Source organism: Mauremys reevesii, linkage group 2, assembly GCF_016161935.1.
Source record: "Mauremys reevesii isolate NIE-2019 linkage group 2, ASM1616193v1, whole genome shotgun sequence".
In the NCBI taxonomy this organism is placed as follows: domain Eukaryota; kingdom Metazoa; phylum Chordata; order Testudines; family Geoemydidae; genus Mauremys; species Mauremys reevesii.
Window position 1 is genome coordinate 152,633,824 of NC_052624.1, and position 27,328 is coordinate 152,661,151.

Sequence of the window (27,328 nt, forward strand, 5' to 3'; positions counted from 1 at the left end):
GTTCAGCATCACTGACTTTCAGTGAAAGGGCTAAGATACTGTTTGCTGCCCATTGTCAATTATTAACCTTCACAGCCACAAACTGCATGCTGTTGAATCCGAGTGCAAGGTAAAGACTCCTACAGAGCACAGTAAGAAGATACAACTGCAAGAGTGGTCTGCTGAGCAAAAAGTAGCACTTACCGGGCCTGCTGCATTTGCAATACAAATGCTATATTATGTCATGTTGTCTGGAGAAGTAGCAAAGAATCCTGTGGCACCTTATAGACTAACAGACGTTTTGCAGCATGAGCTTTCGTGGGTGAATACCCACTTCCTCCTGACTGCGAGTGCCAAGCTCAGGGCAGACTGTCAAGAACCAAGGCAAAAAACCCCAAACTGATTGTGTGTTCTGTAATTAGATTTCACCAACCCAGTAATGTGTGTGAACTCCTAAAGTGCAGTCTTATTATGAAGTCACAGACAGTTCCCTTGGGTGCCCTAGTTTATCTTGCCACCCACCCAGGCAAGCTGGACTTTGATTGACGGTTGCTTTACACCAAAAAAATCACAACAAATATTCAGGTTACTCCATGTCCCAGAGGACCAGTCACTTAGCCCAGGTCAATGGTATTCAGATCTCAAACCAAAGGCAACGCTTGTCACCAATCCTGTAGCAAACTAACTGGAGGTTTATTGATTAGGAAAAAGATAGTTATTGACAAGGTTAAAGCAGGTGAGCATACATGCACTAATGAGTTAGTGTCAGGTTTAAAAGGTAATAGAAACTTCTAAAGTAGAGTCTTTATATCCTTAAGGGCAAACCCAGGCAAAACAGCTGGGGGCTCCTTGCTTATGCTTAAAAAGCATAGAATCATAGGACTGGAAGTGACCTCGAGAGGTCCTCTAGTCCAGTCCCCTGCATTCAAAGCAGAACTAAGTATTACCCAGTCCAGTGGTCACCAACCGGTAGATCGCGATCGACTGGTCGATCGTGGCGCGTCTGACAATAGATCTCAGTCTCAGTCTAAGGTTGCCAACCCTCCTGCAGCCAAACCAAGAGATTGACCTTGCCTGCAGGCACCACCCTTGCAGCCAATGGGAGCTGTGGGGGTGGTGTTTGCGGATGAGGGCAGCACAGGGAGACTCCCTGCCCCTGGGTGTTCCTTAAGACTTTAGACCCAAAACTTAGGGTATGTCTGCACTACCAGATTAGTTCGATATAAGTTAATTCGAATTTGTAGAATCGACCTTACAAAGTCGAATGTGTGTGTCCACACTAAGGACACTAATTCAACTTTGTGAGTCCACACTAATGGGGCAAGCGTCGAAATTGGAAGCGGTGCACTGTGGGAAGCTATCCCACAGTTCCCGCACTCCCCGCTGCCCATTGGAATTCTGGGATTTCGCTATGGAACGGCGATTCTGGGCCCGGGAAACAAGCACGGACTGGTGGGACCGCATAGTGCTGCAGGTCTGGGATGAATCACAGTGGCTGCGAAACTTCCGCATGTGTAAGGGCACTTTCCTTGAACTGTGTGACTTGCTGTCCCCTGCCCTGAAGCGCAAGGACACCCGGATGCGAGCAGCCCTGAGTGTGCAGAAGCGAGTGGCCCTTGCCCTCTGGAAACTTGCCACGCCAGACAGCTACCGGTCAGTAGCAAACCACTTTGACGTGGGCAAATCTACCGTGGGGCTTGCTGTGATGCAAATAGCCCACACGATCGTTGAGCTACTGCTCTCAAAGGTAGTGACCCTGGGAAACGTCCAGGTCACCATAGATGGCTTCGCCGCGATGGGATTCCCAAACTGCGGTGGGGCTATAGATGGGACTCACATCCCTATCCTGGGACCGGCCCACCAGGCCAGCCAGTATATTAACCGAAAGGGCTACTTTTCAATGGTGCTGCAAGCACTGGTGGACCATAGGGGATGTTTTACCAACATCTACGTCGGGTGGCCGGGCAAGATTCATGACGCGCGTGTTTTCAGGAACTCTTGTCTGTTTAGACACCTGCAGGAAGGTAGTTTCTTCCCGGACCACAAAATAACTGTTGGGGATGTGCAGATGCCTACAGTGATCCTCGGGTACCCAGCCTACCCGCTAATGCCCTGGCTCATGAAGCCCTATACAGGCGCCTTGGACAGTGACAATGAACTCTTCAACTACCGGCTGAGCAAGTGCAGAATGGTGGTGGTGGAGTGTGCTTTCGGACGTCTCAAGGGGAGATGGAGGAGCTTACTGACTCGCTCGGATCTCAGCGAAACCAATATCCACATTGTTATTGCAGCTTGCTGTGTGCTCCACAATCTCTGTGAGAGCAAGGGGGAGACCTTTATGGCGGGGTGGGAGATTGAGGCAAATCGCCTGACTGCTGATTACGCTCAGCCAGACACCTGTGCAATTAGAAGAGCCCAGCGGGAAGCGCTGTGCATCCGAGAGGCTTTGAAAGCTAGGTTCCTCGGAGAGCAGGGTAACCTATGACTGTCCACTTGACTTACAGAGAAGCTGAACCTGAGCCTGTTTCAGTGACTGTTGACTTCGATCTGGGGTTACATACCCCGTTCTCCAGGTTTCCCCCCTTCCAACACATGTTTAAAAATAAAGTTAATGGAACATTGTTAATTAACAACGTTTTCTTTACTAATGAATTTGTGTTAAAGGGTTGAAACAGGGATGCAGACTGTGGTGGGTAGGGTGTGCAGTGATGTACAGACCGCTTCTACACTCGAGGAATGACAGGCTCCTGCTCCTAGAGCGGTCTGCAGTGCCGGACTGGTTGTTTCAACGGAGCCTGCCATCCCTCCTTTTCGGGACTCTGTGTGCAGGGGCTATGTGGCCTTGTGGCGGGGGAGGACTGGGGGGGGAGGACGGTTACAGGTGGGTGTGCAGGAAGGGGTGAGGGGTGCAGGCTCTGGGCTGGGGGTGGGGGCATAGGAAGGGGTGAGGAGTGTGTGGGAAGGGGGAGGAGGTGTAGGGGGATGAGGGCTCTGGCTGGGGCTGAGGGTTTGGGGCATTGGAGAGGCTCTGGGCTATGGTGGAAGGGCAGGGTAAGGGCAGCCTGCCTTGCCATTTTTGTATGGCAGGCGCTAGGACCCTGGGGCAGCAGACAGCATTTCTGTGGGGAGCCACTCTACTGTCAGGCAGGGACGCAGCGCGGCGGGGCGGGGGGAGACCCGTGGGGGCCAGGGCCCGATCCAGGCAGGGCCGGGGGAGAGACCCAGCTCCAAATATAGCTGGAGCAGGGCACCTGCCGCCTATGCACAGAACATGAAAAACACCTCCCAGACTGACCAGGGTGCCTAGTGACTGCACTGTGTGTGTGACCTGCTGTAGATCCTGCCCCCGTGTCTGTACCCTGGTAATGGTGACTGTCCTATGCAATTACCAAACCCCTCACCCCCTTCACACAAAGTCTTCTGTAAAGAAACATGACGGAAACAGTAATGAAAAGCAAACTATTTTTAATAGTCAACTACACAGTTAGGGGATGAAACTGGGATTTGGGCTTGGGTGACCCAGAAAGGGAAGGACTTGTCAAAATTTAGTGAATGAGAGCTTTTTGGTACTTGAGCACTCTGCTGGGGTGGAATGACAGTGTTCACGGCCCTTGGCGCACCTCCTTCTTGTTATTTTGAGTGAGGGGAGTATTGGACTTTGTGGCGGGGGAGGGCGGTTGCAGATACAGTGCAGGGGGGCTCTGTCCTCCTGCCTGCGGTCCTGCAGAACATCCACAAGGCGCCTTAGCGTGTCCGTTTGCTCCCTCATTAGCCCAAGCAGCATTTGAGTCGCCTGCTGGTCCTCCAGACGCCATCTGTCCTCCCGTTCGCTGTGTGAGCGCTGCTGCTGAGAGAGGTTCTCCCTCCACTGGCTCTGCTGGGCCGCCTCGGCTCGGGAGCAGCCCATAAGTTCAGCGAACATCTCGTCCCGTGTCTTTTTCTTGCGCCGCCTAATCTGCGCCAGCCTCTGTGAGGGGCATGCTGGAGCAGGTCGGGATACAGTTGCAGCTGTGTGATGGGAAAAAGGGAGTGAATTCCTTACAAAGATACATTTTTGCAAAGAAGAAACATAGTCTAGTCAGTCTCTGTGAACAAGACCATGCACAGCACCTATCTCATGCGCACTCACTCAGGGAAAGTTCGAATTTTCTGAATTCGCTTTCATTGCCTGGGGGATTGCACTGCAGATCAGACAAGTGGGGCAGGATAGCAGAATCCGTGGAGCAGCCAGGCATGGTAAGCCAAAGACTTTTTGCTGGTTAAAAGTGAATGTATACCACTGTCCTCTTGCTGCAGGCAATCCTGAAAGCATAAACTCTGCCCCTGTTCCACCCCTTCGCGTCTGTACCATGGGAAAGATCCCTGTATGCTGCCACTCTGCAGCCTCCACCACGTGGCTGTAAAGTGACACTTCTTGTTATGCAAAGGAACAGTGAAGCACTCCCAATACGAATAGTACACAAATTACTCTAATTAAATGCAGGAGTCTCCGAACGAGATCACCCTGAGGAGGGTCACAGAAAGAGATAGAGAGCGCATGCTGCGTGAAAGCGAGCACAAACCAGGGGCCTTTGCTGCCATGCTCGTTGAGGCAATGGTCCCAGAGTACCAGATGAAAGCCTGGCGCGGAAAAGTGTGCTACTTTGGAGCACCCAATAAGGCAGCTCTCCCCAGGAACCTCATGCAGAGGCTTTTCGGTTACCTCCAGGAGAGCTTCTCGGAGATCTCCCAAGAGGATTTCTGTTCTATCCCCATATATATTGACCTTCTTTTCAACTAGTAACTATTCCTGCTCCATTAAAAATAAATGTTAACATGTTTAAAGCACTTACAGACTGATCCTTCCTCTGATTCAGGGTCCGGGGTAATGGCTGGGGAGGGTTGGTAGGGGATCTCAGTGAGGGTGATGAAGAGATCCTGGCTGTCTGGAAAATCAGCGTTGTAAGTGCTGTCGACTGCTCCCCCCCTCCTCATCTCCTTCCTCATCTTTCCCGTCTGCGAACATCGCCGAGGAACCGGCCGTCGACACTATCCCATCGTCAGAGTCCACACACACTGGTGGGGCAGTGGTGGCAGACCCACCGAGAATGGCATGCAGTGCCTCGTAGAAGTGGCATGTCTGGGGCTGGGCTCCGGAGCGTCCGTTTGCCGCTTTGATTTTTTAGTAGCCTTGTCTCAGCTCCTTGACTTTCACGCTGCACTGCGTTGTATCCCGGCTGTATCCTCTGAGTGCCATGGCTTTGGAGACCTTCTCGTAGGTCTTTGCATTCCGTTTGTTGGAGCGCAGCTCCGAAAGCACAGTCTCATTGCCCCACACAGCAATGAGATCCAAGACTTCCTGGTCAGTCCATGCTGGGGCCCTCTTTCTACTCTGAGATTCCCTGGACTCCTCTGCTGGAGAGCTCTGCATCGTTGCCAGTGCTGCTGAGCTCGCCACAACGTCCACACAGGAAATGAGATTCAAACTGGCCAGACAGGAAAAGGAATTCAAATTTTCCCGGGGCATTTCCTGTGTGGCTGGTCAGAGCATCCAAGCTCGGACTGCTGTCCAGAGCGTCAACAGAGTGGTGCACTGTGGGATAGCTCCCGGAGCTACTAAGGTCGATTTGCATCCACACCTAGCCTAATTCGACATAGCCATGTCGAATTTAGCGCTACTCCCCTCGTCGGGGAGGAGTACAGAAGTCGAACTAAAGAGTCCTCTATGTCGAATTAAATAGCTTCGTGGTGTGGACGGGTGCACGGTTAATTCGAATTAACGCTGCTAAATTCGAATTAAAGTCCTAGTGTAGACCAGGCCTTAGTCATCCAACTCCGCTTTGACCAAAACCTCTCAATTAAGGTCCTACTTCATTTGCAATATTGTGGAAATTGTGGATGCCGCAATATTAGGCGTCCATGACGATTTTGTTTTAAATTAGCTTACTCATTTTGCATACAGTTTGTGGTTTCCAACACTCACTTTTTTCCCCACTAGTACATTAAGTGATTTGGAGAGTTTTGGGCAGGGCTGTAACTAGGGCACAAAGCTTGGGGGCGGGAGATGTGTGAGGGGAAAAAACAGTCGGGGGTAGAGTCCTGCAGAAACGGCAGCTGGCTGGGTGCCCAGTTCTGAAGACAGCGCTGCCACCAGCAGCAGCACAGAAGTAAGGGTGACAATACCATGCCCACTGCAGAGCTCTACCCCCTGCCATTTTTTTTTACTAATTTTTCTGGCTCCACCCTTCGCTTTGCACTCTGTGCAGCTGCCCTGCTCACCAAGCCCTCGTTATGGCTCTCTCCTTGCACAAAATTGTATGGTTATAAAAAAAAAAATTCACAGGCATAACATAATAGTTGTGTGTTTATATTGTTCCAGCAATTTTTTCTTAAACAAATAGGTCTGCTGTGGCTTTTCTAAAGTCACATATTAATAAAGGTCCATTGTTACTTTTCTGCAATTTTTCATGTCTTCTCCCCAACTCAGCTGCAATTATTTGAACATCATCCCTCAATTCAAATAGGGTCTTACTCATGAGCCGACTCATTTTTGACCATTATGTGTCTATCAGAAATAGAGTTGCCACTGCATAAATTCAAGTTATTCTTGTTTTACTAGATATTGCTGTGTGAAACACCAACAGATAATACAAGACACGGAAGGGAAAAAGAACTACAGTATTAAGAAACTGGTTGTTTAATTTGTGGGTTGTAGACAACTGGCTTCTTCACAAATCTAAAGTAACATCACTTGATTTTTCAATATATATGCAAATAAATCACAGCAAGTGATTTCATGGTCAGTGCTAACAGAGTTCATTTGGAGTTGCACTACAGTGCGTTTTGAGAGCCGGGGGATCAAACATAAAATTATATTGGCAACTTCTAGCTGTAAACATTGAAGGATTAGGAAGTTTATGTGAAGATTCCAAGCCATGTGGGATCAGAACCAAAGTGTAGGCGCTTCAGGTAAAATTTGAAAAAGCTCCTAAATGACTCTTACTGAGGCAAGTTCCTAAGTCACTTAGGTGCCTTTGAAAATGTTGCCTTCAAGTCTGGAACTGTAGTATGCTATCATTATATAGGAGTACATGTGTGAATAGATACATAAATAATATACAAAATTTAATGTGGATAAATGTAAAGTAATGCACATAGGAAAAAATAACCCCAACTATACATACAATATGATGGGGGCTAATTTAGCTACAACAAATCAGGAAAAAGATTTTGGAGTCATCATGGATAGCTCTCTGAAGATGTCCACACAGTGTGCAGAGGTGGTCAAAAAAGCAAACAGGATGTTAGGAATCATAAAAAAGGGGATAGAGAATGAGAAGGAGAATATATTATTGCCCTTATATAAATCGATGGTACGCCCACATCTTGAATACTGCGTGCAGATGTGGTCTCCTCACCTCAAAAAAGATATTCTGGCACTAGAAAAGGTTCAGAGAAGGGCAACTAAAATGATTAGGGGTTTGGAACGGGTCCCATATGAGGAGAGATTAAAGAGGCTAGGACTTTTCAGCTTGGAAAAGAGGAGACTAAGGGGGGATATGATAGAGGTATACATATCATGAGTGATGTGGAGAAAGTGGATAAGGAAAAGTTATTTACTTATTCCCATAATACAAGAACTAGGGGTCACCAAATGAAATTAATAGGCAGCAGGTTTAAAACAAATAAAAGGAAGTTCGTCTTCACACAGCGCACAGTCAGCTTGTGGAACTCCTTACCTGAGGAGGTTGTGAAGGCTAGGACTATAACAGGGTTTAAAAGAGAACTGGATAAATTCATGGAGGTTAAGTCCGTTAATGGCTTTTAGCCAGGATGGGGTAAGGAATGGTGTCCCTAGACTCTGTGTGTCAGAGGGTGGAGATGGATGGAAGGAGAGAGATCACTTGATCATTGCCTGTTAGGTTCACTCCCTCTGGGGCACCTGGCATTGGCCACTGTTGGTAGACAGATTCTGGGCTAGATGGACCTTTGGTCTGACCCAGTACAGCCGTTCTTATGTTTTTACAATTAACATGGGAAAAAATATGTACTAAGGAAGAAATTAAAAAAAACAAAACACTCAGTGTTTGCCTATCTCTGCTCCCATTAAAGTTGATGGTAATATTCTCATCAACTTCAGGGGGAGCAGATCTTGGCCAACATTAGCTACTTCTGAAAATCCCACCCTTCACTTTTTGAGCCAGAGGAGGCCAAGAATGGGGTGGAGTGGGGACATAGTTGATCTGCAGAGGCAATGAGATACTCAGCAAATAAATCTCCCAGTGGCCCCCCAAAAGGACAGTCACCTGCCCACAAGAAATAATACTAACTTTTTAAACCATTTTAAATTTCAATATCACTACATTTTTGCTTTACTGCTTGACCCCAGAGGAAAGCCTGATCTCTTAGCGTGAGTAATGGGCACTGGTATTTATTAATGATCATTCTGTTGGGCTTTTGGATGCCAGAATATGCCAGAGCTGGACCTAAGGCTCAGGGCCGGCTCTAGACCCCAGCACGCCAAGCGCGCGCTTGGGGCAGCATGCCGGCGGGAGGGCGGCAGGCGGCTCCGGTGGACGTCCCGCAGGCGTGCCTGCGGAGGGTCCAGTCGTCCGGCTGCTCCAGTGGACCTGCCGCAGGCATGCCTGTGGAGAGTCCGCTGGTCCCGCGGCTCAGGTGGACCTCCCGCAGGCATGCCTGCGGATGCTCCACCAGAGCTGCGGGACCAGCGGACCCTCCGCAGGCATGTCTGCAGGAGGTCCACCGGAGCCACAGGACTGGCGACTGCCAGAGCGCCCGCCGCGGCGTGCCACCCTGCTTGGGGCGGCGCAATTGCTAGAGCCGCCCCTGCTCAGGCTGTTGGGGCAGCCTTCCCAAAAGGTTAGTTTTTAAGGACTGTGTGTCATTAGGCTTTTGTGCTTAACTATGTATGTTCCTAAGGTTGTGGTTGTTACTTTTTGGAAGGTCCAATGAATAGGGACTGTAAGGACATGTCTAGACTACAGTGGGAGGTATAATTTCTAGCCCGGGTAGACGTATGCACACTAGCTTTAATCACGCTCACCTGCTAAGAAAAGCAGTGTAGCCGGGCTGATGTGGGTAGCAGCACAGGCTAGCCGCCAGAGTCGGAGACCTTCATAAATGCTTGAATGGTTAGGCCATCTTGCTGCCCACAATATTGTGGCTACTCTGCTATTTGTAGCACACTAGCGCAATCAAAGCTAGTGTGTCTCTGTTTACCTGTGCTGGAAATTGCATTTCCAGCTTCAGTGCAGACGTACTGCTCGTCAGGCTTTATTTTTGTTTCTAGGTTCTATTTTTGGCCCTGCCACTGATTCACAGTCTGACCTTGGGAACATCATATATTTAGATGGTAAGATTTTGGGGGCAGGGACTGTCTCTTACTATGTGTTTGGGCAGTGCCTAGCACAATGGGGGTCCCATTCTCAGTTGGTCCCTAGGCACAACTGTAATAAACATTATTATTATTCATAACCCCAATCTTTGTGTCTGTGTTTTCCCATCTGCAAAACGAGATTATTTCAAACCACCGTAAAGCTCTTTTGAGATCAAAAGATGAACAGAGGAATGTCAGTGCCGAATATTTCAACCTAATTTGCAGGATTCTTTTTCAGCAATTGCTGTGTTTGTACATCCCTCCGCTTTTAATGTGTGCGCCACTGAAGCAAACACATGTTCGTGTCTTGTAGTGTAACTTGTTTCCTTAACTCACCTTGCTGGAATTCTGTAGCAAAGAGAGGAAAATCTTGTCTTGATGTAGCAAACACGAGTTATTAGTGTGTGTGTGTGTGTGTGTGTGTGTGTGTTGCATAATAAACAAAAAATATTTAGCTTGTGTTTTTTCAGTGAAAAATAGCTATTCAATCACAAAGAAGGAACGTTCATGTTATAGATTTGTAGTGGAGTGAATCTTTGGTATTTCTTTTTATTCCATTTCATGCTGTTACCCCCTGCTTTGCATAGCCTCACTTCACTTGCAAAATAGCTGTAGTGGGTGATTTTAATTTGTTATTGATTTCTACTCTTGCTGTTCTTTTTTTCATGCCTGACATTTTTTTTCAGTGTATGTGTGTGTATATGTATGTGTGTGTGTATATGTGTGTGTGTATATATATATATATATATGGTCATTATTTGCATTTTCTCTTCTGACCCGGTCAAATGGGATTGCCACAGATCTGCTTCTTCATTGATTTTTTTTTCTGTCTGAAAATCTGTCAGAAGCAATCGTTCCATTTTTAACTACTGACATGGTATTCTCACCTTGAACATGATTAAAACAAAGCAGCATGATCAATTTGATAGCATGATCAATTTGATAGGTGGTGAATTTCTGTGTTTAATAATGACCTCCATCTCTCCAGCTGCCACTTTTTAATCTCTAAAGATTTCTAGAGTCCACAAAAAATATTTTGAAAATCTAGATGCTTAGGAAAAGTCAGGAGAGAAAATAACTAAAAGCTTGGGGGGGGGTTTCCCCTTCTATAAAGATGTCAAGGGAGGCAGTGGGGGGCCAAGGGAGGCCACCCTCTCTCTGGGAGCAATGCCTAGCATCGAGAGTGGGGAAGGGAGAGGAATCTGGGCCAATTATGCCAATGCAGGGTTCAGGTCCCCAAATACATCCCCTGGGTCACTTCCTGCCCATAGGCCCGCCTTGGACATCTCATCTGCTGGTAGAGGCTCAGCGTCCCCTTTGGTCCCTACAGCCAACTGGTTCCCCGCGGACTACCCAGGGTCCTTTGCCTCAGTTGTCTGGAGTCTCGGCAGCTCCCCTGCAGGAGCCTCCAGCACACAGTCACCTCCTCAGCCTCGATGGAGCTGAGTTGCTTCCGTTTATATGCTCCCTCCACAGGGAGCATGCATAGTAAGGGTGAGGGGGTGTGGCCTCTTGGGCTCAAAACAGTTTAACCCCTGTGTTGCCAGTGCGGGGTTGATACGTCCCCATCACAAAAGAAGATACATTTTGTAAATTTAGCTTTGATTGTAAGCTCCCTGGGCAAGGACCATGTTTTTGTTCTGTGTTTATATGGCATCTAATGCAATGTGTTCCTAGTCCAGGACTAGGGCTTCTGGGAACTACCGTGATACAAAAAAAGAGAGGAAGGATGGTGTGACATACCAGGGTACAATCCACACCATGAATAGCTATGTCACCTTGCCCAGTAACCTGAGGCATCCTTTACAATGCTTTGCTGCTGTAGCCTCCAACCTGGACTGCTCACAGACAGCCTCATCATGTAAATCACTCCCAGCTATGCCTTGGTGTGCTCCAGCCAGCCAGCTCTTTACCAGTCTTAAAGATTACCCATGGGTGACTCCAACACACTCCCATTCCCAGATTTTCCCCCAGAAATGTATGTCCTGTACTGCCCAGCCCTCTCCTGGGCAGTACAAATATTGTTCGTTATTCCTTTAGGGAAATAATATGCACACAACTTGTTACCCCAAATGGACTTACCCAGACACTTCAACTTCATTAATGATCTGGAGGATGGCGTGGACTGCACTCTCAGCAAGTTTGCAGATGACACTAAACTTGGAGGAGTGGTAGATACGCTGGAAGGTAGGGATAGGATACAGAGGGACCTAGACAAATTAGAGGACTGGGCCAAAAGAAACCTGATGAGGTTCAACAAGGACAAGTGCAGAGTCCTGCACTTAGGACGGAAGAATCCCATTCACTCTTACAGACTAGGGACCGAATGGCTAGGCAGCAGTTCTGCAGAAAGGGACCTAGGGGTTACAGTGGATGAAAAGCTGGATATGAGTCAACAGTGTGCCCTTGTTGCCAAGAAGGCTAATGGCATTTTGGGCTGTATAAGTAGGGGCATTGCCAGCAGATTGAGGGACGTGATCCTTCCCCTCTATTGGACATTGGTGAGGCCTCATCTGGAGTACTGTGTTCAGTTTTGGGCCCCACACTACAAGAAGGATGTGGAAAAATTGGAAAGAATCCAGTGGAGAGCAACAAAAATGATTAGGGGGCTGGAGCACATGACCTATGAGGAGAGGCTGAGGGAACTGGGATTGTTTAGTCTGCAGAAGAGAAGGATTTGACAGCTGCTTTCAACTACCTGAAAGGGGGTTCCAAAGAGGATGGAGCTCAGCTGTTCTCAGTGGTGGCAGATGACAGAACAAGGAGTAATGGTCTCAAGTTGCAGTGAGGGAGGTTTAGGTTGGATATTAGGAAAAACTTTTTTCACTCGGAGAGTGGTGAAGCACTGGAATGGGTTACCTAGGGAGATGGTGGAATCTCATTCCTTAGAGGTTTTTAAGGTCAGGATGACAAAGCCCTGGCTGGGATGATTTAGCTGGGGATTGGTCCTGCTTTGAGCAGGGGGTTGGACTAGATGACCTCCTGAGGTCCCTTTCAACCCTGATATTCTATGGTTCCATGAACTCGAACACGCTGGATTAGATAAGACAGTAAAACAAGTTTATTAGCCACAAATAGAGAGATTTTAAGTGAATACAAGTAATGAGGCATCAAAGTCCGACATGGATACAAGAAAAAATAAAGATAAAATGCTTACAGGTGCCTAACTTAAACTCTGTTAGATTCAAAGCAAAGTTTTCTCACCACATGCTTTCAGCAGTCTTACTGATCAAACTGTTCAGGTCAGAACCCCTCTCCCAGAGTCCAACGGCTGTTTCCTTTGTCTTTTCAGGTGCAGAGAATGCAATGGACGAGGGAAGGGGGTGTCTTAGGGTGTTTGTCATTGCTTTTTATAGTTTGTCACCCTCTTAAAAACATTTTCAGCAGGGAGCAAGGCCACAGGCCATCTGTGTTGAAGGAAACTCCATGCTGTTTCTTTGCTAAGATGCAGATTTTTGCCCCTGCCTGTTTCCTGACAAAGAATGACCACTTAGCAGGTAATGGACCCATCTGCCTTGTTTACATCTGGCTGTGGTGTCAGCTTGCCCTTTGTCTCTGAGGTAGTGGTTTGGCCACTTCCCAGACTTATCTGAAAAACATACTTTTAGTCATGATTTCAGCTTGTTTTTATAACTTCACTTATAATGTTGCTACGTTATTGATCACAAATTATGAGTTTTCAAATGATACTTCAGAAAGCATATTTTATACATACATTATTACAGTCGTATATGAGGTGAACATGGGTATATTCTGTCACAGATGATCTGGTGGTTAGGGCATTATCTGAGGATTTAGGAAGAGCTGGGTTCTCTGCCACAGATTTTCTGTGTGACCTTGGGCAAGTCACTTAGCCTCTCTCTCTATATCTCAGTTCCCCCATCTTTAAAATGGGGACAAATAGTTCTTCCTTACCTCACAGAGGTGTTGTGGTAAATACTTTACAGCTCTGATACTACAGTAATGGGTGCTGTGTAAGTAAAAGTAAATAAATTACACAGTTAAATATATATTGCATATATATAAACTTTATAGTTTAGTAAATTACCCCATCTCTGGATCATGCAATAATTAAAGGTTTCATACAGAATTCAGGTCAGTTTGTAAACTCCTTCCACAATCCAAGCTCCACCTAGTTGACACCAAAGTGAGACACATGGTAGTTTCGGTAGGCCATCATTTTATGACAGGCCCTCTTCTTTTTTCTGATTCCAGTTTCCATGCTCCAAGGGTTAGGCTCACAAACAAGATTCATTAGTGGAAGCTCGGTAATGATCATTGATCATGAATGGGAATAGATTTCCAAAGTTCTGGGCCTGAGTCTCCTGTCTCCCTGTGTAGTGACTTACATCAGTGCAAAATAGCTGTTAAACACGACCACTCTGATGAAGTAGTTTTTATACTCACTTTGCGTCTTTGTCAATGACTGCATAAAGTCCAAGGCAAGAGAGAATCGGGTCCTTTCTTTGTAACAATGCAATTAAAAATAAAATGGGAGGGATCCTCCAAACAGCACCTTGTATTCAGGTAGGGTGGCCAGACAGCAAGTGTGAAAAATTGGGACAGGGGGGTAATAGGAGCCTATATAAGAGAGAGACCCAAAAATCAGGACTGTCCCTATAAAATTGGGACATCTGGTCACCCTATATTCAGGGCAAACTGTGCACTGTGTGACATCAGAGGAATTAGGAAGTCTAAGCTAGCATCATTTCCTCTGCAGTTGTAAATTGGTGTTACTCCTCTGAATTCAGTCTTCAGTGGCACTAGACTGATTTACACAAGCTGAAGATCAGGCACCTAGAGTTCAAAGCAGAGAACTTGGAATCCAAGACTCCTGGTTTACATTCCAGAGTCTTTCACTGACTTGCCTCAGTGCCTTGTGCCAATTATTTATGGCCATATTTGGCTCTCTATTGTGCTCGGGTAAAACCAGAGTAACTCCATAGTCTTTAGGTGGAGTTACTCTGGATTGACGTTGGTGTAAGCCTCTTAACCTCTCTACCTTATTTCTGTTTAAGGGGATAAAAATGTACCTGTCAGAGGTGTTACAGGGCTTAATTAACATTTTAAGACTTTGAGTTCTGTGGATGAAAGATTCTACATATGTACAAAGCATTGTGGTAGTGGTGTTATTCCAATTTGTGCTTCTGGAAATAAAGTTTAGTGCGAAGATATATGAATGTTTCAGATGTCCAGGATTTACATTGTACATCCAAATTGGTAAATTTCTACAAATTTGTATAAAAATGACACACAAAAGTACAGTTCTGCAAAATACAGCAGCCTTACTAAATTAGATGAATAGAATTTTATTGTTTTACTTTGGGCGCTTTTTGATTCAGAGGTGAAGATAATGAACCTGTATCTCACTGCAGTCATCATCTGAGGTATATGTTACAGTATCTATTATGCTATGTAAAGTCATTAAAATTATGGCTTTTTTCAGAGCCTGGCTGTAAAAAGTTTATTAGAATGTACAGCATTATACAGTAAGGATGATTGCATGAGGCAAAACACATAGAGCATAAAGAATATGGAGACCATAAAAATGTGATTTACTTTTGGGAATGTTTTGGCAGAAGATGCAGGGAGAGGTAGCTAAGACTTGGCCTTTAATGAAGCACTGGCCTTAAGTACTGTTCAGCCAAATACACAAATATGTTGCAACACAGTTCTCTGCATATAAAATGAAATCAGCAATTTTTCTCAGTTCAGGCGTGTGTGTTTGTGTGTGTGTGTGTGTGTGTGTGTGTATTTTTCTGGATAATATGGAATTTTAACAGATCTAGCACTGAAACAGTAGGCCCAGATCCTCAGATGCACAAATCTGACTTCAACAGTGCTATGCTTAGGGTTGCCAATTTGGTTGGATTTATTCCTGGAGGTTTCCTCACATGGCATAATCTTCAATTAAAGATTAATCTTTAATTCCTGGAGACTCCAGGACAATCGTGGAGGATTGGCAACCACATATGCTGCTTTACACCAGCAGAGGATCTTTGCCATTATTTTTCTTATTTTAATTAGAGTCCATGTAGCATGTTTGATTTCAAAATTCCACCTTCTTAGCACCTTGATAGTGTAAACTCCATTGACTTGGGTGGAGTTACTCTTGATTTACACTGATGTAACTAAGATCAGAATCAGAAAGAGTCCAGTGGAGGGCAACAAAAATGATTAGGGGGCTGGAACACATGACTTATGAGGAGAGGCTGAGGGAAATGGGATTGTTTAGTCTGCAGAAGAGAAGAGTGAGGGGGGATTTGATAGCTGCTTTCAACTACCTGAAATGAGGTTTCAAAGAGGATGGATCTAGACTGTTCTCAGTGGTACCAGATGACAGAACAAGGAGTAATGGTCTCAAGTTGCAGTGAGGGAGGTTTAGGTTGGATATTAGGAAAAACTTTTTCACTAGGAGGGTAATGAAGCACTGGGATGGGTTACCTAGGGAGGTGGTGGACTTTCCTTCCTTAGAGGTTTTTAAGGTCAGGCTTGACGAAGTCCTGGCTGGGATAATTTAGTTGGGATTGGTCCTGCTTTGAGCAGGGGGTTGGACTAGATGTCCTTCTGAGGTCCCTTCCAACCCTGATATTCTATGATTCTATGAATGAGTTATGTAATAATATACCAGTGGCATCACTTAATATGCAAGACATGTTGGGGGTTGTTTTTGCCTGTACCAGTGTGCAGGATGTAATAAAATGGGATAAGTAGTAGGTATTTCACAGGAGAATTATTTACTGTACAATAGTGACATGCATTAAATAATACCAGACAATATCTCACAAGATTTACTGTAAAAAAGTCTCATGGCAACTCCATTTTGTGCCATTGTGTAAAAAGGAGAATTATTGCTAGATAAAGTAAATAGCAATGATATCTCATAATATATTTGACCATAACTCTGCATTTACTACTGATCACCACTGCAGTGATAATGAAAAGGAAATTAATCTCTGGGACAGGTTAAATGAATGCAAGCAGAAAGAGAATAGCACAAAGAAACATAATGCACACAGAAAGTTCAGCCATTAATGTACAGAATACAAAACAGAGAAAATATGCAACAGGTATTATTCATATCCTCTATGGCTCAGAAATCAGGAAGTGGTCTATATAACTTCTGGCTAAGTCTTGAGCACAGATGTGCGAATAACAGATTTTTTAAAAATATATTTATTTTGGTTTTCTTGCAATTAAAATATCTTTTTGGCTCAGACCAAAACCATTTTTTATGAATCAAAAAGTAAACCAACTTGAACAAATGAAAACCCCTAAACATTTTGTTTTGATTTGGAGCATTTTTTAAAAACATTTTAAAATACAACCAAAGGAAATTTTGAAATGGAAGTCATCTTAATATAGGAAAAGAATGCATTGAGTTTCAAAAAAGTCCAAACATTTCATTCTTGTTTTTTTAAACCAAAACAATTTGGCAAAATCAACACCAATTCATTAAATGTTTATATCACCAAACCTGCTTTGGCACTGGAAAAAGGTTTTGGTCAATTTTTTTTACCAAACTCTGTTCTTGAGAACCTCAAGGGTCCAACTAATGGTTGATCAAAAGGCTCCCATTGATTTAAATGGGCTTTGGATCAGACTCTCAGTTCTCACTGGGGTAGGGGCCGTACCTTAGGGTGACCAGACAGCAAATGTGAAAAATCGGGACAGGGGGTGGGGATAATAGGAGCCCATATAAGAAAAAGACTAAAAAATCGGGACTGTCCCTATAAAATTGGGACATCTGGTCACCCTACCGTACCTACATGTGGTAAGCCACAATCCCAGCCCTCAAGAGCTCACAATCTAAATAGACCGGACAGACTGAGAAAGGAAAAATTATTGGTCCCATTTTACAGATGAGGAATTGAGGCACAGAGAGATTGTGACTTCTCCAAAGTCACACGAGGAGTCTCGCAAATCCAGAAACTGAGCAGATCTCTTAAATCCCTGTCTAGCGTCAGAACCACAAGACCATCTTTCTTCTCTGGTTTCTTCCCTCTTGAATGAGTCAGTGAGGGTGGCTTCCATAAAAGTTTGACTGGGGCTGCTTAAATGAATTGCTGTGCTACAGATGCTGTCACAGGAGGGTTTGAAAATTCCATTGCAACACATTGGCTCTGCTCTAGTGCTGCAGTATGGGCAACTTATTTTAAGCAGCTCTATGTGGATGTTCCTAGTTCTAAACCCTGTGCACGTTGCTCAAGGGGGTAGTCCCACTAAAGTCAATGGTGTTACTCTCTCAAGGGCTGCAAGATCAGATGTTGTATGTGCTCATCTATTCTAAATACTGTCTCCATTTTTTCCCTTTACTACTATGCATTCATAATGTTCCTGAATGCACCAAGAGCTTTAAAAATCAGCTTAGGCATCTTTTTTTTAAAATAGGAATGAGCATGTTCCTCAATAGTTTGCAAGCATTTGGCTGCTGGAAGTTTATTTTCAGGACACCATTCTGGGGATCATAGATAATAAGGTTCACAAACATGCCTGTCTTCTGCAAATCAACAAACCATGACACTGTGTTTTGCATGTACCCAGCTATCATCTGTGCCATTTTATCAGCAAACTCCCCAGGAGCTGGTTCTGTAGGTGGAAGTGTATTTGTTCAACTGAGACACATTTTATGGACCATGGAAAATCTGTCTAAGATAGATTTTGCAGAGAAAGATAGCTAAACCCTCAGCAAGTCCCTTCATATTGCTTTTAATATAGCACCAAGTACAAAAGAAGGAACAAACTGTTAAATACACCACAGAGTTCTGGTTTGGGCAATAAACCAATATAATTGGAGAGCAAGGGTGATTAAGGAACTGGACTGGGAGATCAGGTTCAATTCCTGGCCCTCCTGCAGAAATTGTGTAACCTGGGGCAGGTCACTTAATCTCTGTGCCTTGTTTCTTCACCTGTAAAGTAAAAATAATACTTTTTCTCTCTGTTTGTCTGTTGAAATTGCATGTTCTTTGAGACAAGGACTTCCTGTTGTGCATGTGTACAGCACCTGGCACAATGGGGCTCTGGTCTTGGCTGGGGCTTTAGACATGGCTGGAAGGAAAATATCTAAATATGTCACAGGATATATTTGATGTATTCAAGGACCATTGTCATCTGTCTTATTTTTATCCAGAACAATATCTTAAAGGGATATATTCCATCAGGAGAACCAAAACCATCTCAGACATCTTAATATCAAATGACCCCCACTCCTTGTTGTCACCTCAGTTCTCTTCTTATTGAATATTTTTGCTAATGTTAACAATTGGGATTGTGTCCAAAGGAGTAATGAAGACAAAAATTCTTCTGTCACTTCTTTGCATTAAGGAACACAAATATAATCAGGACTTTAAATAAGAGATCAAATGTAATAAAAATAATACAGGGCTTTTAAATACCAGTTTTCATTCATAGCTTTTATGAAAATTGATAAACACTATTATCCCCTGTAAAGATAAAGAAGGCACGTAGGACCAGATCCTGCACCGATGTAAATCAGTGGGATTACACAGCTGAGGATGTGGCCCATGGAGTTCAGTGCTTATACTTTCAAAAGTGACCACTAATTGTGAATGGCCAATGCGGGATGATCTGGGCCTGATTTAGAAAGGTGCTGAGCACTAACATCTCTCATTGTTAAATGTTCAAAGGAGAAGTAGCTCCAAGATCCACATCTGTGGACATCCCAAAGTTAAGGGATGTTTGCAACAGTTTTTTCTTATTTCGTGCATGTTAAAGAGAAGGGACCAGGATCTTTGCCACTTTCAAGTGGCATAACTCCCCTTGATTTTAAAGGAGCCACCTGGCTTTACTCCAGCTGAGGATCTGGTCCACTAAGCCCTTTGCAAAATGTGATTCCAGATCCAGGTTTGGACTCTGAACCCCTTTCCATGCAGACTGTAGGTAGCGTCCAGAAGCAGGATAAATTCTGATCAGTCATTGAAAATAACAATCCTAGTATTAAGCTTGCTCCACACACTGGGGGAAAGGCTCATAATGGGGAAAACTAGGTCAATGCATACAGCTGTGCAGCAGGAGTCTGAGCAGAGAGGATCTTGCACATGTATTTAGAGGTGAGCTTTTGAACTGCACTGTGTTGGCTTCATGACATGCCTGCAATCCCGTGTTGGACAATGGCTTGGAATAGATACTCTTCATTCAGCAGCATAGTCACAGAATACAGTAATAGCCTGGAGTGTCTAATACTTGATTATGACACAAATTATTTCCTCTTCCCCATGCGTGCTCACACTTATTCTTAAGACTTTTTGGAATGCATTACAAAAGAGGCAGCCACTGGTGAGACACCATTTGTGACCTGTGTAATTTTTTTTCACCTGAGGTTTTTTAAATCATGCTTACCAGACGCTTAGCAGCCCCCTCCAAAAGCTCCACTTCCACAGCCATCCCACGCACTTTGGCAAGACTGTACATGAGGAAGATGGAAATGGTTTATTCCAATGTCATTAAGGTTGCCAATTTTGGTTGGATGTATTCCTGGGGATTTCATCACATGACATAATCTTTAATTCCTGGAGGCTCCAGGCCAATCCTAGAGGGTTGGCAGCCCTAAATGTCATGGAAGAAGGAGGAAAGATTTATTCTCCCTGACAAATTATCTGATCACTGTGAATGGCTATTGCAGGGTTTCTGTATCTTTTCCCCTTGAGTGCTATTGATCATTAGTTCTTTGTGATAGTTGATTTGGTGTGATGCATAAGGATGCCAATGCTTGATGATAGATGAGACTTTTAACAATAAAGTCACTAGTGTGTGTTCCTGTAGTATCTCTCTGATCAGATGTTCAGTATTACATGTTTGTCCTCTGCATTCTCCTTGGTTTCTAAATTAATTGAACTTGGATGATAAATTTACAGGAGTGTAGTTTGTGTGTTTTGATTCTTTGTTTTGAACTTCCTGAGATCCGCCCTATTTGTAGCTTCAGGGGTATTCTTTGATTGAGGCAAAAGCTTTTCCTTTGGTTAATTCAATGGATTGGAACTCCGGCAATCTGTGTTCAATTCCCAGCCCCAACATAGACTCCTTGCATGACCTTGGACAAGGCTTTTATCTCTGTACCTTGATTCTCCATCTGTAAAGTGGGGATAATGATACTTCTTTTGTATGACTTATCTCTGTGTCTTATAAGCTCTTTGGTGCAGAGATTGTCTCTCTGAGTACATTTACAATGGGGGGAAAAAAGGAAAAAATATACCCACGGCAGTGAGTCTGAGGGTCTATAGACGTGGTCTCCCTTTACAGCACTAAAAATAGCCATGTAAACATTGCTGCATGAGCGCTGAAGCCCATCTAGGGGGATGGGCCTCATAAGCTAGCTCCAGGCTGAGCAGGAATGTCTATGTGGTTGTTTTTAGCACTATAACGTGAGCCGAAGTCTGTAGACCCAGGCTCAGAGACATGTTGCCATGGACTGATTTATTTTTTTGGCAGAGTAGATGTCCCTGTACTCTAAATTTGTACAATGTCTGGGACAATGGGCCCCATTTTGATTCATAATACAATAATAACTATCTGATAAAGCAGTGTGGAGTGTCCAAGGTATTTAAAATGGAGCTGTGATAGTCAATTGAAGTCCCGTGGAAAGGGACGGAGCAGTGGGTGATTGTAAAGCTGTCTTTTAACAATATTGGGACTCATTGTAACAGCTGGAATGCGCATCACGTTTGCATGTGCATCAGCACGCGCATCGTGATTGCTGCTGGCTGTCAATGACCAAGTGGAGTCAGCAGCCCAAAAGTGAGTCCAGTGGTTATTACACACCTATTAGCACTGTCTTCCTTAGGAATACCAAGCTAAGACCAGCACTTTTAAGTAAAATGTGGGTAACTAGAAATGAGTGAGAGCAGGAAATCCAGGTTTGGGGGCATGTTAGCCCTGAAAGACACTTGCTTTCTTCAGTGTAATCAGGGCCGCCCAGAGGGGGGGGCAATTTGCCCCAGGCCCTGGGCCCCGCAGGGGCCCCCATGAGAGTTTTTTGGGGTCCCTGGAGCAGGGTCCTTCACTTGCTCCGGGGGGCCCCAGAAAACTCTCGCGGGGCCTGGGCCCCCGGAGCTTCTTCCGCTCCGGGTCTTCGGCAGCAATTCGGTGGTGGGGGTCCTTCCGCTCCGGGACCTGCCGCCGAAGTGCCCCAAATCCCGTGGCGGGGGTCCTTCCACCCTGAGACCCGCTGCCGAAGTGCCCCGAAGACTCGCAGCAGGGGGTCCTTCTGTCCCAGAACCCGCCGCCAAGGTGCTGGATCTTCTGCAGCAATTCGGCGGCAGGGGCTCCCCGCCGCCAAAGACCCCAGACTCCCTGAATCCTCTGGGCGGCCCTGAGTGTAATAGCAACAAACATAGAGACAGGAGGGAGTTAGATGGTCTGATGTGAAAGGGAATGGATAAGGGATTTGCAGAGGGACTGGTAGTGTGAAGATGAATAGGCTGACTTGGTTGGAGGGTGAGGGAGAGAAAGGGAAATCAAAATACTGTGATTGTCATCCAGGATGACATTCTGTCTCCATTAAAGTCAGTGTCAAAACTCCCATTGGCTTCGGTGGGAACAGGATTACACACAAACGCACTGTATTGTTAAGAGCTTCTCTGTACATTCATTCAGATAGCCATAGAAAAGTGTCTTTGAGTATTACTTGATTAGTATCCGGTTCATCTCATTTTGCCTTGCCTTAGCCCTTTTCTGGGCATTTTTATTTATTGTCTGAATTAGCACTCTGGATGCATATGGCATTGTACAGCACATTACAGATGCAGACTGATGCCCTGCGCTGAACAGCTTCCAGTAACACCCCCTCACCCCCCCGCAAAGGGATTCTCCCATCAACTCCCCACAGACGGCAGAGTTTCTGCATCTGCATCTCTTTGCTGGAGAGGGGAACAAAGAGGAGCCTGCATGAAGGGAAGGAAAAGGGATAGGATGGTAGTGTTGTGTAGTTACTGAGGAGGCTAAGGAAATTCTCCCTTCTGCAGAGAAGGCCAGCACAAATCTATGCACTGCTTACCTCCTACTTAGGCCCATTTTTAATGCAAGCCATGTGAATACGTCAAACAGATCCCTAGTGCTTAAGTGAGACTGAAAGTGCCACCCAGCTGGTGTGTTGACATGAAAGTCATGTCTAGATAGTAATGGAGGTGGGAGTTTGCTGTTTTAGTTTATTTTCTATTCGCTTCTTTGACCGATCTATTTATTAGACAGGAAGGATGGGCCTAGGGGTTAAGGCGCTAACCTAAGACTTAGACTGGATTCAAATCCCTGCTCCACCACAGACTTCCTATGTGACCTTGATCAAGTCACTTAGCCTCTTTGTGTCTCTGCCCCGCATTTGTAAAATGGGGCTCACGGTGCTTCCTAACTTTGTAAGAGTGTTGTGAGGATAAATGCATTAACGAATGGGAGGTGCACAGATCCTATCATAATGAGGGTGAAATAAGTACCTAAGATGGACATTAGGAATCAGGAACAAAGATAACGGCTACAAAATATTATTTTAAAATATCAGTGGATGGCTAAATGCCATGTGCTTTCCCCCAAAATTCAAAGAAAATGTAATGAAGGCATGAAAAACACATCATCCTGCGACTAAAATCTTAAGGCCACCCATTTTGTTTCAAGCTTAAGACACAGATCTGTAAAGGCTGCCTGGGAAATGCTTTCCAGCATTGTATGAATACTTTAAGAGCTCTTCTGAGAATGCTCAGCGTGACAGTAAGGAGCGAACAATGTACCATACTCGGGGCTTTACAGAGTCTTTCTTCTGAGGCAGTTGTCACAAGCATAGGAATAATGCATGATGTGCTTGAAGAACAGAGTGAGTTATCTACAGAGTTTCAAAGGCGAGATTTTTACTATTACAGCGGCACATGGGGCAATCTGTAGGCAGATTAGAGTGTTTGAGTGAATGGCTGATTAACTTTTCTCTTGTGGGTTTCTTGTTCAGGAACCTGTGGAGAAAGAAGAATTATAAAATATAGTACATCTACCGCTAAGACTCAGGCAAAAAATGGAGATGAGTTGGGGTTTTTCTTTTTAGTGAACACACTCCCAGCTTACAAAACTGTTTTCTTTTACTGTATGATTTTTGAATGAAAAATTCAGCAGCAAGGAGGAAACGCAGACTACAAATATTATGAAGGAACTCTGAGTACTTGTATCTAATCTGAGGCCCAGATGAAACAAATGAAATTTACACTTGGAGGATCAGAAAGATGCAGATGGGTGTTTCTGTAAGTCAACTTGGAAGGTACGTGGTGGATACATGCTTTGACAGGAACCACAGGTACTATTCCACAGCGACACATGAATGGGGGCGGTCTGGTAGAAACTGTGTGACTTTTTCAAAAGGGGCTTAGGGACTCACAAGGGGGACTCAGGTGCCCAGCTCCCACTTCAAGCATGTAAGTCTGACATGTAGGTGCCACTGGTATTCACAAAACCTGTTCAGTTGCCATCATATGCTGTACGCACTTAAGTTCACTAGGTGCCTACGATTCTGCTGTTAAAATCCTCAAGGCACCTACATTTCAGCAAGAGGGCATGTGTACAGCCACCCAATTACTGACACTGTCCAACAGCTCAGCAGCTAACTAAGCCCCAGCAGGATTCGCCAATTAGGCATGCTGCCATCTCACTCGCCTTCGGGGACTGCTGTGGTAGATGGGTTCACAGCATACTTAAGCATGCACAAAATGGCGGGAGGAGGTGCTGCTGCTGTATATCCAGTAACTCAGTGGTTAGCCCCCTTGTCTATGATGTGGGAGATTGAGGTTCAATTCCCCGCAGTGCCTGCTTAACTCTCAGGTGAGTTCCTTAACCGGGAGAATATTGTAAGGTGGGTCTTCCTTAATCTCAACTGTTCCACTGGGTATAAATAAACATTCACTGGATCAGGGAGAATGAATTATGTTATAGCCAGGGCCAGCCTTAAGTGTGGGTGAAGTGGGCGAAGGCCAGGGGTGCTGTTATAAATGGGGTGCCACTGGAGCTGGGGTGCCCCTCGCTCTGCCGGCATCTGCAGCCCAAGGGATTGGGAATATCTTGTTGTATTATCTCCTGATTGTTCTAAATTTACATATAAACTTTAAATGTGGCTTTAATTGGCATTTATATATATATATATATATATATATATTTACTTTCTTCATATAACAATTAGATACATTGCTCCCGTCAGCTAATTCCTAAATCATTATCTGCAAAAACCCTATGGTTTTCAGGTGCCTAAGTAGTCCCTGGAATCATCGCTAAAGTTTCCTCCCACCCCCAAAATCTGAACTGGCGCCCCAGGTGAGCCAGGAGTGGCTAGGGGCTGCAGGAGAGCCATGGGCTCTGGCAAGATGCAGCCCCCGTGTGACAGTGCGAAGCCCACCTTGAGCCATATGCCAGGCATCAGGCACCACAAGCCACAGCAGCAGCGCAGAAGGGTGGCAATACATCATATACCACATGCCACCCTTCCTTCTGCACTGCTGGCAGTGGCATTGCCTTCAGAGCTGGGTGCCCGGCCAGCACCCGCCAGTATCATGCCCAGGGCTGCCCAGAGGGGGGAGCAAGTGGGGCAATTTGCCCAAGGCCCTGAGCCCCGCAGTGGCCCCCACGAGAATACAGTATTCTATAGTATTGCAACTTTTTTTTATGGAAGGGGACCCCAAAATTGCTTTGCCCCAGGCCTCCTGAATCCTCTGGGTGGCCCTGATCAGGCCACCCTGCCAGTGCTTAATTTGTGCTAAGTCTGAGCTCTGGCACCTCTTTCAATACAAATTAAACCCTGGGGGAGGCAAGGGGAACCCAGAGGTGATAGGGGGAGCCCAGGGAGCCCATGGGGGCCAGGAGTGATGGGGTGTGTGTGCCAAAATACGAGTTCGCTCAGGGTGCCACTTTCCCTAAGGCCGGCCCTGGCTATAGCCCAGCAGTTGGGATACTCCCCTGGAAGGGGGAGACCTAGATTCTAGTCCCCCTGCTCCCATGCATATTTCATACATACATCTAAGTCCCCCTTGTGAATCCCACCCTTAGGAGATTTGAGGTAATACTTTCAAAAGCTACTGTACTTGGGACCAGATTTTTCAAGGTATTTAAATGCCTAAAGATATTGAAGGAGCCTAACTACCTTTGTGGATCTGGAGCTAGGTGCCTAACTCCTATTGACTACAATGAAAATGTAGGACTCCCAATATACTTTGTGGAATTTTCTAACACGCCTAGGTACCTAATTCCCATGGACTTCACCAGGTGCAGACATTTATATGTTGGCTTGGCAGAACTTGATTTTTATTTTTTAGTAACGTCAATAAATCATAGTGATTTTTTTATTGACTTAAATTTTCAGTTGCACAATACAATGGGGTGGGGGGAGGTCATAAAATGTTATTTGACTGTAGATGGTGTGATTGAAAAAGCTAAATTTTATAACTGTAAAAAACACTTCATTTCAATATTTTCAAGCAGCACTTTTCTTTGCCTAGCTGTAAATTTTTACTATTATGGAAATATTTTTCCATCCATTTCTGTGCATACAGGGAAATCAATGCTTGAGACACTTAGCAATTGAAATCGAATCCTTATACTGTACACCTATTTCAGTGAATGCACGGTGAATGTGAAATTCCATCAGACTAGAGCTCTTCACTCACACTGGTAGCATTTGTGATGATGCACCTGTTTAGTCACTTCAAGGCTCAGTTTCTCCTTCTGTCTTTTGGGGAGTGTGTGTGTGGGGTGAGGGAAAGAGATTAAATCAGTCCTACCATATTTACAGGGTAAGCGTGAGAGGTTTCTTACACACACCCTAATGCCCGCTGCCTCTTCCCAACCAGAAACAAACGCAAAGTCAGAAATCAGCTCTTTACCTAGAAGAAGCCTTTTCTACATACAGCCCTTCTACGGCTTGCTTCTCATCCATCTTCTCCCTCTGAAAGCGGTTTCTAAAGGTTGCAAGCTGCTCTTAATTGGACTCAGGTGTCCATCGTTAAACTGTGAAAACCTCTTTCAGTTCAGAGCAATAAGGGGTTTAATTATTCCAACATTGATGTACTTGCCTCCTGCCACCCTTTCAAAACTGTCAGGTCTGACTCTGTCACACATGTTTAACCCCCCTTTGCATTCATTTTCAGAGTGGTAGATGCCTCCACAATGTTCAAGGCAGTAGAGAATCAAGCCCATTGATTTTAATTGGAACCACTTCATTAAGGACTATTGAGAGGCAAGACTGGATACACTTGCATTGAATAAATACCTTGACTTTGAGTACTCCCATTGATTTTTTTTCCCAGCTGGACTGCCCTAGGAGTAAGGTAAAGGGTATCACAGGCTAGTCCTGGGTGAGTAACAATGCAAGATTGGGCCCTAAAACATACGGGCTGGTGTGAATCAGAATAGCTCCTTTTTCTTTATTTCAGTGAAGTCAAACATACCAGTTAACACCAGCTAAGGAGCTGTCCAATCAGATCAAACCTATTTGCTTCCAGTAAAGCAATTAACTGGTAAAACCTGCATTCTGAGCTTACTTGCACCTTTTTCTTCTGTGTGACAGAGGGAAATAGCCCAGCAATACCAGGGAGTCTATAAAATAGCAGCAGAGGAAGTTAGGAAGGTAAAAATCTTGAGGTTTTTTTAAAAATGGGGGTTGGGGGAATGATATACTGGATTCTCTTTAAGATTTTATGGTGACATTAAGGGCTTCAGTGTTCGAAGGCCGATGTAGGACCCTAACAACCGGCTGGCAAAAATGCTAGAGTTCTGTGCTGGACAAAGGTGACCCTTTTTATTGATCACCCTGACTTTTATCTTCCCTAAGGCACCTTTATGAACCACTTTATCTTCCAAGTACCTTGCTTTCCTCCCCCCACCCACACCCCACCCCTCCCCTCAACCATTTTGTTTGTATCTTTGCCTGGCTTAAAGAACTTTTTTCTTGTTCTTTACTGTGCTGATAGCATAGCAGGGTCCTCTAGAGGTCAGCCCTTC

At 45.0% G+C, this 27,328-nt stretch overlaps 2 long non-coding RNA genes across 5 annotated transcripts in view; both read left to right on the forward strand.

Annotated features, from left to right (window-relative positions):
* Positions 1 to 27,328, forward strand: part of LOC120396769 — a 432,090-nt gene that overhangs the window by 261,183 nt on the left and 143,579 nt on the right. The window lies entirely within an intron of this gene.
* On the forward strand, positions 12,655 to 26,576 carry LOC120396770. Its single transcript, XR_005593358.1, has 3 exons — positions 12,655 to 12,852; positions 23,462 to 23,606; positions 26,476 to 26,576. It is a non-coding gene; the product is annotated as an uncharacterized LOC120396770 (long non-coding RNA).